General features: G+C 41.7%; 1 protein-coding gene across 1 annotated transcript in view; it reads left to right on the top strand.

Moving 5' to 3' along the window:
* LOC118500400 (nuclear body protein SP140-like protein) overlaps window positions 1-9,935 on the top strand; it is a 31,960-nt gene that overhangs the window by 8,922 nt on the left and 13,103 nt on the right. Inside the window, exons 2-4 of the mRNA XM_036025008.1 lie at window positions 6,268-6,276; window positions 6,905-6,997; window positions 8,846-8,899. The gene's annotated coding sequence lies outside the window, so the exon portion shown is untranslated. The remainder of the gene's footprint in view (window positions 1-6,267; window positions 6,277-6,904; window positions 6,998-8,845; window positions 8,900-9,935) is intronic.

The following is a 9,935-nucleotide window of genomic DNA, read 5'->3' as shown; positions in this document are numbered from 1 at the left end:
GTTACCAAGTGGCTTGTGGATAACACAGTGAGATGCGTGACTGAGGCTGGGGTATAGCTCTGTATTGATACTTGGGGGAAAAGGTTGTCAAGTCCTACATTATAAAAATTGTTATTAAAATGGGACTGGAGGAGAATGGCACAGCCTATAGTTCCATTTCTGAAATAAGGTTCTAATTTCTTCCTTTAGGAACTGGTGAAAACTCATATCCAAGCCTGCCCTGGCTCTTCCCGGATCTGTCCAGTAATGCAGGTCTGTTCCTTCTGGCTGTTCTCGTTCCATTCTGGCATGGGCTGTGGTGGGAGGGCTGCTTGTTTGTAGTACAGAGTGCCCAGAATTGTCCATCTTGGCATGTGCTATCTCCCAAGATTTAGAAAAGAGAGACTTCATACACTGAGTTGCCTGGGAGGGTTTGTTCTCTGATTCTCATGTGTGTTTGCTGCCAACTGTTGACAGCTTTGGTACCTATTGTTCATGTGCCTGGCTTCATGGCCTCTGCATCTGTCTTGCTTGAAATAGGCTGTGGCCTGAGCTGTTTGATATCACATCCAGTGGTGGCCAGCATTGCAGGAGACAGGTTAGCAGTGATGACTGTGCTCCTTGGGGACAGAGTCCATTTCCTGTTGAATCCTTTACATAGGACTATGGGCCTCCCATGCTAACCCTCTTGCATCATCCTCAGAGTGGCTGGGCCAGGAGTTGCTCTAAAAACACAAGATGGGCCTCTGAACAAACACTTTGGTACTTTAGCAACTAATAACCACTATTTACAATTCTTGACCTTTCCATACTAATTAAAATATTTAAAATAGAATAAACTTAAGACATGAATCCTGAAAAGTTTTTTTTCTATCAGTCATATTATTCACAGTAATGTAAGGCAATATTTTATGTAATCTTCTCAAACACTTAAAACAATGGCATGTCATCTTGGTTTTTCAGAGGACAAAAATTCAGCTTGGAGACTTGGGCTAATTGTGCAAGTTTAGCCACTGAAACTGGGTTTGAAATCTGCCATGGGGCAGTGTCAGAGCAGGAGGTGTGGTGACCCACAGCTGGCTTCCAATTCTGCTCTGAGACCTTGGGGAAGTGACTTACCCTCTTTGTCCTGCAGTATCATCATATATAAAATGGAGGAGATAATAGTACCTCCTTCATAGTGTGATGGATGGATTTTAAACAAGTTATGTCATAAAGCATTCATAGCCATGCCTGTTACTTCATCAGTGTTACATTGATAATTACCATTTGTATCTGAGCCAAAGTCTAAGCTATTAACCACTGCAGCAAACGGTGAGATTTTCCCTTCTCACTGATGTCCCTGGTGAATTTAATTATCCCCCAGGCTGTGGAGCAGTGATTAAAGTCATACCATCCTCAGGCCCAGGAAAATAAATTGAGGGACATAGGTTCCTCACCTTATATCATACTAGTGTATAATAAATGTCAAGTCTTTATTCACTGACTCTACTTTGCAAATGAGTGACATGGAGGAGATTCGGGGAACTTCTTGCACCATGGAAGGCGTAATCTGTATCTTCTGTGGGGTGTGGTATTTAATATAGAATGTTCTAAAGTATCACATTTTTATAAAAGAAAAATACTTTACAGAGTGATTTTTGAAAGCACCACCATACTTTTGGCAAATCACGTTAGACAAAAAGGTAACATTTAACATGCACCCAACATGCATCAATCCATACTCTTAGCAGTTCGTCACCAGTCCTGCTGGTGGGAACAGGGAGGGTTGAGAGGAAGGAACTGTGACTAGTAATGAGTAGAGAAGGGATTCAATGAGTGTGTGCGGGGTAGGGTGGTGGGTAGGGGGCAATGACATTATAACCCAAACAATGCATAACAAACCACCAATGAATATGTCCAAGAGTCTGACACTGCAGGGACAGTTGACTGTGACATGCACAGGAGTGGAAAAGGCTGTGTCTAATGCCCCACCCCTACCCAAGAAGAGGCTCCAAGGAACTGTAGATGTGACACAAATCATGTACCCCAGCATATGTTCTATTTTAAAATTGAGGGAATTAATTTTAAAATCATCATTACATAAATTACTTTGCTTAGAAAAAGGAAGTAAATGAAAAAATATTCTTCCATTTATGCACTGTTGAGGTTGGTGGGAACAGAGTGGGATGGGTCAGTGGAATCAATAATGAGAAGAGAAGGTTCATTGTGGGGAAGTTGGGTGCACAGGTCCTGGGTGGTTTACTCAGGGATTCATTCCTTATCATTCCTTGCTCTGCTCTGCTCTCTAACCCTGACCACAGGCCATTGCAGACTTGCTTGCCAGCTCTCTTGTACTGCTTCCTGCTGGGTTCCTAGCCTGGGAGACCCTAGCAAGAGGTTGTAGAGTGGAAGCAAGGGAGAAACCTGGTGTTTCCCATTCACTGTCTTGGGCAGCAATTCTGGCAGTAGATGCATGTCTTATGACTGTACCTCCCACCAAGCAGAGCAGACTTGCTCCAGTTTGTACTTACCTAGTGATCTTGACACATGACCTCACCCTTGGTCCCTCCCATAGCTTCCTGTTGACCATCTTTGGGTTGCTGCATTCTTCCATTTTGACTTCTCAGCTCTTCCATGAACTGTATAATTAATTCCTTGGATTAAATTACCTAGGCTCTAAAAGCTTATAAACTTTGTATTTTCCTGTTGGACCCTGATTGATACAGAGAGTGAATAAAATATCTATGAATCATAATGTGGTTTAGGTACAGCCCCACTTGAAAATGAACTCTCAGAGCACCTCTCTGAAACAGAACAAATAAATATGAAGAGAAAACACATAACCCGTGACAACAGGAGTGCACGAGATAGCCAACAAGCAAATGAACAATGTGCCCAAGAGTCTGAGCCAGCAGGTAGACAGAGTGGCTGAGTCTGATGAGTGTGGAGGGGAACTGGCAAGTGGAGGGACTCCACATTGTGAGTAAAGGCTCAGGGGAGACTGCAGTGATGACTGGAGTGCTAGAAATGAAGAAAATATAAAGAATGACAAAATCAATATAGAAGAGGCATTTATGGGTCACAAACATGATTAAGAAAAAGAAATAGGATAGGATAAAATAAGAAACATAATAGAGAATGGAAAAGGTGAAAAATCAGGTGAGCCAGCAGGGCCAGGTCTGGGGTGAGGCAGGGTGACCCTGGGACACATTTAAGGAGGAGCTCCCTCTCAGCACCTCCTTGTGTCCAGGGCACCTCCTCTGTTTCACACGAGACCCCGCTGAGCCTGGGTAACCATGACAAATATGAAGAGAAGTCAGTACAAGTGTAGCAAGATACAGAAGGAAATAAATATCAATAAATAGAAAAAATAGGGGGACACAAAGAGAACTATGTCAAGAATGAGTAAAGAACAATGAATGAAGAACTGATAGAGGACTAAACATTGTCTGATTGGAGGAGACAGTCTCCACAAAGAAAGCACAAAGGGCTGATCCTAATACCATTGAGAAAGTAAGGTGTCCACAACATCAAATGTCCCAGGGAAATAATCCTGTCTTCTGAAAAGTAGAACCAAAATAAAGACAAAAACCTGGGGTTAAAAGAGGCTCCAAGGAAGGACAGAGCTGAGCAGCAGGAAAGGCGAGGGTTAGGGAGCTCTGCCTGCAGTGGGATTACAGGGAGAAGGGCTTAATTGCTGTGAGGGTGCTCACTCCCTTTGGGGCGACAATGAAATTCTTCATGAATTATAATTTGCTCCAGGAGCAGAGCTACCCCACCACAGAAACCAAATCAATTCTTGCTCTGCAGATCCAGTGGATATAATGAAGGAAAAGCCTTCATTATATTTTTCATGATATTTTTTAAATTCAGGACATGAATAGGAAGCCCAAGCAAGGACTGAATATAACCAGGCATCTGACGTAATAGATAAGGTTGACTGAAAGTGTGTGTGCTGTGAGTCTCAGTACAGGCAAGGGTCTGGGACACACCATAGGGCCCATGGAGGCAGTCCTACTGGCCTTGGTTACAAATAGGAAGGGGAAGGAACTCGCAGAACAATGTCCCTTATAGTTCACAAATATCTAAAAGAGAACACATAAATGTACATATTGATGTCATAGATTATATTTCTGTATTCAGAGACAGGAAGGATTAGGGCAAGAAAAGGGAAATAATTCAGAGATCCAAGATATTCGTGAAAGGGGATTCATGAAAGGCTAAACATGAAGACAAGGAGAACTATAAAGAGATAATTTCACCTTCACCAGAAAAAGGCACAACTAGCAAAATCGGGCTGAACCAAGAGGAAAGTGAAGAAAGAGACTGCTTGGGGTGGTGGGTGCACGGGGTGGTGGGTGCACAGGGTGGTGCTCAGATGACGTTTTGTTGAATTGCACACTTGCAACCAGCATAGTTTTGTGAAAAACATCAACCCAATAAATCCATTTAAAAATAATAAATAATATTAAAAAATATATAATTTGATTCCATTTTAAAAATTAGGCTTTACGTATACTTTCTGATCCATCTTTCTGGCTTAATAGATATTTAGATATGTTGGAATGATAAAACATGAAAGGTAGAATGAGGTACGAGGTAACAGAAGGAGAGTGGAAGAAAGAAGAATGGGGGAGGGGATATGAGGTAGAGTGATTTTGGAGGTGGGAGGCAGGGTGACTGTGGGGTTGACAGGAGCTGCAGGATGGACACAGCTGCCCTCTCATCACCTTCTGTGTAGGACCTGGAGCAACCTGCAGGTCACACACCTTAGAGCACAGACCCCAGGAATCTCAGTAGCTTCTAGGTCTTCCTAGTGCTGTCTTTAAGGGGGTTTTCTGTCTGTGGGCTCCTTGGTGCCACCCTGAAACACTAAAAGGTTTGCTCTTCTATGCAGTGATCAGCATTGAGGCCTCTACAAAATTTGATGATGGAAACAAGCTTGCCCTCCCCCAAGGCTCTACCTCAGCACTGACAAAGGAACCTGGTAAGGAGGTTGGGGCTCAAGGCTTGGTCTGCAGAAATCTGAACTTAATTCTGCTACTGAATTAAAACCTGTTGAAATATCGATGGCAATAGAAGGGGTAAGAGGTAGAAGAGAGACAAGCGTAGGAAGGTAAGGCTCAAACAGAGCAGAGGGGCCCCTTGCTGGTGACTGGTCTTTGCTCTCGGGACAGGGAAAGGACCACTAACCTACCAAGCAGGTGACTTAGAGGGCAGACCAGGTGGCCTATGTACAGGTTATGATGTACTTGGGTCTCCAAGAAAGATGTTTCCAAGTTTTATTAGGGAATTTCCTGCTGGATTGGTTCCTTGGTCACTCACTGAGATACCTGAAGAATCCTGTCTTTGTGCAATGATCAATAACCTTGATTCCTTAAAATCACATAAGGAAGGGATCCCAAAAGCCACCTGTTTAGGATCCTGAACTGCACCAGATGAGAATATTAAGATTGTATTTCTGGACAACAAAAATCCAGAGTCTAAATTCAAAGCTCTGTGTTCTTGATGAATCTTACTCTGACAGTCTTTATGTACATTAATTTGATTACTTCTAGGGCATTTTGAGCATCTAACTTCTTTGACTCTATTGGAAAATAGGAGTAAGCAAGAGGCATTATAAACTGTTATTTAATTAGATGAGCCCAATCAATTGATACATTAAAAATGCAGCCATAATACACTACACTAGTAAATGGCAGTCTTACTACACATTGTCATATCTATTAATGCTAAAGAGTTGGAATGATATGCTTAGTCTCTACAAACATGTTTCATATTCTGTAGAGCAGAGTGAGCACAGAATTCCTGTATTTCCTGATAATATGTCATAAGTACTAAACTTAAAATATCTTGACAGAATAATTTGTGCTGAAATTTAATTATTAATGGAAAAATTGGCTCAGATCAACACTCTCAAATCCAAATGATACTTAAACTATTGGCTTACATTTTGATTTTTTACAGGGATTTGTAAATAAAGGTTATTTTTGTTTTCACAAAAACCTTAGCAGGGTGGTAGGGTACCTAGGTTATCCCAGCATTATAGATGAGGACACTGGAGATGGTAATGTTTGAAGGTCATTTACAAATTCACATGGAAAGCAAACAGAACAGAACAGGATCCTAGCATTGTGACCCTGGGCACTAGAACTGGGTTCAGTTGAAGAAAAGAGGAAAATGCTCATCTCAGCATTGAGATGATCACAAACCCTGTCTGCTGTGTGACTTGACATAGAATTTCTAAGACTGTTGCAAACAAATAACTGTTTTCTCCCTCTTACTTTATAGAGTCTATGGATTTAGGAAAAAGAGGTAAGAGCAAATAAGAACTTTTCATGGTTACAGATCAACAGTGTTTTCTACAAAAGGTTTCCCCTAATTCTTTACTGTATCCTTTATAGTAAAACGCAAATTTGCTTTAATTTAAGATCGTTCATATTTTAACTTTTGTATTAGTTAGGCTAATGCCTGTGCCAAATAAACCCAGAGAGGTCAATGACTTGAACACAATAGAATTTAGAAGGGGGCAGGGCTCTATTTCACAAAGTCATCCTAGGCAGAAGTCAAGTTACAGGTCTGCCTCCTTCAATGCCAAATTTGTAAGACCACCTTGGGAGAGAAGCAGAGCTAATAATTAACACAATTACAGACACAAACACAAATCCACAAAGCTACATGGAAAGAAAGAAAGAGAGTGCAGTGCAGAATGCAGAGGGCCAAGAGAATGCAGAGGGGTCCAGTGAGAGAGAAATATCTCCACCCCAGGCCCAGGGGACAGGGATGATAAAGTACTGACCTACAGGTCACATGAATACAAAAGGCAGATCATGGGGGATTGAGGGAGGGACAAGCTAGCCCTGGGTTTTCAGAGCTTCTCAACTTTTTCCTGAGTTCCTTGTCACACACTGAGACCTGCAAGGAACATTTGCTCCTTCTGCAGTGAGAAGTCCTGAACCATCTTCGGGGTTCAGTGCAGAGGAGAAGTGCCCAGAAGCCGGGAGCTCTGCAGTGAGAAGTAGTGTTGACCAGGAGGGTAAGGGTCACCATGGCTGGGCTCCAGGACAGCAGGAGCCTGAGGTCAGGGATCCTTTTCCTCCAAGCACACCTCACATGCAGGAGTCCAGTCCTGCCTTGCTCTCCTGTAGCCACTGTGAAGACTGCAAAGAAAATAAACTAACAAACAAAATAGACACAGACTCATAGATACAGAGAATAGACTGACAGGTGTCAGAGGGGAGTGGGGAGGGGGCTTGGTAAAGGGATTAATAAAAAAAGCCCATATGTAGACACAGACAACAGTATGAGGGAAAGTAGGCTGGAGAGGTAAAAGAAGGTAAAGGGGGGATAAATAGTGATGGAAGGAGACTTGACTTGGGGTGTGAACACAATACAATATCAATATGCAGACAGTGTATTATAGAATTGCACACCTGAAACCTCTACCATTTTATCAACCAATGTCACCTGCATACTTCAATAAAAATTTAAAAAAATAAATAGAAATAAATAAAACTGCAAAGAAAGAAATCACTTAAGTTCAGGCTTAACAAGATGGCTCTGGCAGGACAGCAGTGCCTCCTTACTGACTACATGCTCAGAGACCTATCATCCCCCAAGTACTGGATCACATAGTGATGTTCACGCACTCAGCACCTGTTCTGTCCAGAACAGAGGAATTTGGACAGTCAGCTATTGCTCAATTTGTCACAAACCTGTTCAAAATTCAACAGACTCTATTTTTTTTGTTATTAACACAAGGAAAAGCAAGGAAAAGCCTTTGGTTATGACTATCAAATTCCATTTATAGCTTTTGACAGATGACCCTCAACATGATGCTGGCCAATACAGTGATGTTTGAACATGGCTCTGCAAATATATACATGTATATGTGTGTGTGTGTGTGTGTATGTGTATAAACATTTAGTTATGTTTATAACAACCTAAAAGTTGGGCCAGATAACTGCTGGGGAACCATCAGTTTTCTCTCTGTACCTGTGAGTTTTTAAGGATCTTTACGCATCACATGTAAATTTACCAGAAGAGGCAGAAATAGCAGCCTGGACTCCTAGGAAACACCCAAAATCCTTTATTCCAAACCTCTGAAACCACAAGTCAAATAATGTTTTATTGTTTTAGAAAGATGCTGTGGTTTATGTCCTGTGTGTTACAAAAGACCCCAACAAGGTCTAGGGCAGAACCTCATTCTCAAATACATTAATGTTTCTGTAAAATATGTGAGTTCACACCAGGTGTGATACATAAAAATTTTACATGGACTCATGGCAGCTAAGTGCCAATTCACTTCCAAGTTAGTTAGCTGCAAATCTATGAAAATAATGTTTGTTTTCAAAACTTTTTAGATTCTGTATATGAGCTAAAGGACTGTGGGTCTTTGCTTCATTTCCTAATGATCTCTTTCCTTCAGATGTGAAGAGACAGAAATGATCATCACCACGTCTTTGTGTTCTAAATCCTTTAACAATGTGGGGAGTTATAAGTTTTACGAGTTGATTGGTTATAGATTACTGGCTGCATTTTCCTTTGCTTCCAAATCCTGCAGACATTGAAAACAATTAATGTAGTCGCTCTCCTCTTTGGGGACCCAGCTGACATCTCACAAAAATCTTAAGACCTGGACAGGATGGAAAACCTGTTACTATTCCTGCATGAACTGAAGTACAGAGGCATTTAAGGTGTTTTTAAAGTTCTGGACTCCTACTTCTCAAATAAGTAGGTTTTTAGTTTCCTTTAGAAGGAAGGGAGAAACGAGAAATCAAATATCCTATAAACTCAAGTGTCCTGCAGTATTGATTAATTATCCTAAATGTGTAACTTTTACTTATTCATTTCTGTTTTCTCACTATCACTTGTTATTTTCTAGGTCCTGTGGATCTTGGAAAATCCCTTACTTCACCAAAAGCCAAGAAAAAAAGATGTAAGAGTGAATAAGGTTTTACTTGCTTTTAATGTGAGAAATGAGTTTTAAATACCCGAGTTTCATCATTATTATTATTTACAATACTGTAGGAGGTGGAACGAAGTCTCCTCAAAGTTGTCTATGTCGCAATCCCTGGAACCTGTAATCTGTTATCTCACATGGCAAATGAACTTTATAGATGTGATTAAACTAGGGACCTTGAGATGGGGGAGATTATCCTGGACCACCTGGATGGCCCCAGTACACTCCCATAGGCCTTAAAAAGTGGAGAGCCTTTCTCGGCTGTGGAGAGAGGAAGGGACTCTGGAGGAACAGAGGGGTGCAATATCGCTGGCTCTGCAGATGGAGGGGCGACGAGGGAATGTGGGGGACCTTAAGAAGCAGGAAAAATCAAGGAAGCAGATCGTCCCCTACAGCCTCCAGAAAGGAATGCAAGCAAGTCTGCTAAAAACTTGATTTTAGCACCCCGAGGCAGTGCTAGAATTCTAACTGAAATTGATTAGATAATAAATTCATGTTGTTTTAACCCATTATTTGTAGTAAATAGGGCAACATATGGAAATAATAGAAACTTTGGTTCTTATAAGTGTCTTATGGCTATAAAACATCCCTAAAAATGTGGCAGTGCCTTTGGGCAGTGGCCAGAGTCGCTGGAGTATTTTAAGGAGGATGATTTTAAGAAAAAGCCTAGATCGCCTTGAGCTGCGTGTGAGTAGAAATGTGGAAGCTGAGAACCTAGGGAGGACTCAGGAGGAGGGAAGGCTGTGGGAGAGAAAACCTGTGTTGTCTCAGAGAATACGTAAATCATCTGAATGGCACAAGTGTATAAAGCTACCTGTAAAGGAAGGAAGAGAATGCAGTGCCGAATGTGGAGAGCCAAGAGAGTGCAGAGGAGCCTACTGAGAGTGAAGTGTCTTTGCCAGGGTGGCAGCTGCATGTGTCACTGCCACTTAAGAGTAAGGCAGCTGACTACATGGGGAGCTAAGACAGGTGTACTGATGCCTGGTGTCTCTGCAAAAGCTTTCTGATTGTG

The sequence above is a fragment of the Phyllostomus discolor genome, chromosome 4 (genome assembly GCF_004126475.2).
Source record: "Phyllostomus discolor isolate MPI-MPIP mPhyDis1 chromosome 4, mPhyDis1.pri.v3, whole genome shotgun sequence".
Taxonomy (NCBI): Eukaryota; Metazoa; Chordata; class Mammalia; order Chiroptera; family Phyllostomidae; genus Phyllostomus; species Phyllostomus discolor.
The sequence above is the reverse complement of the archived record's forward strand: the minus strand, read 5'-3'. Positions and strand labels throughout refer to the sequence as shown.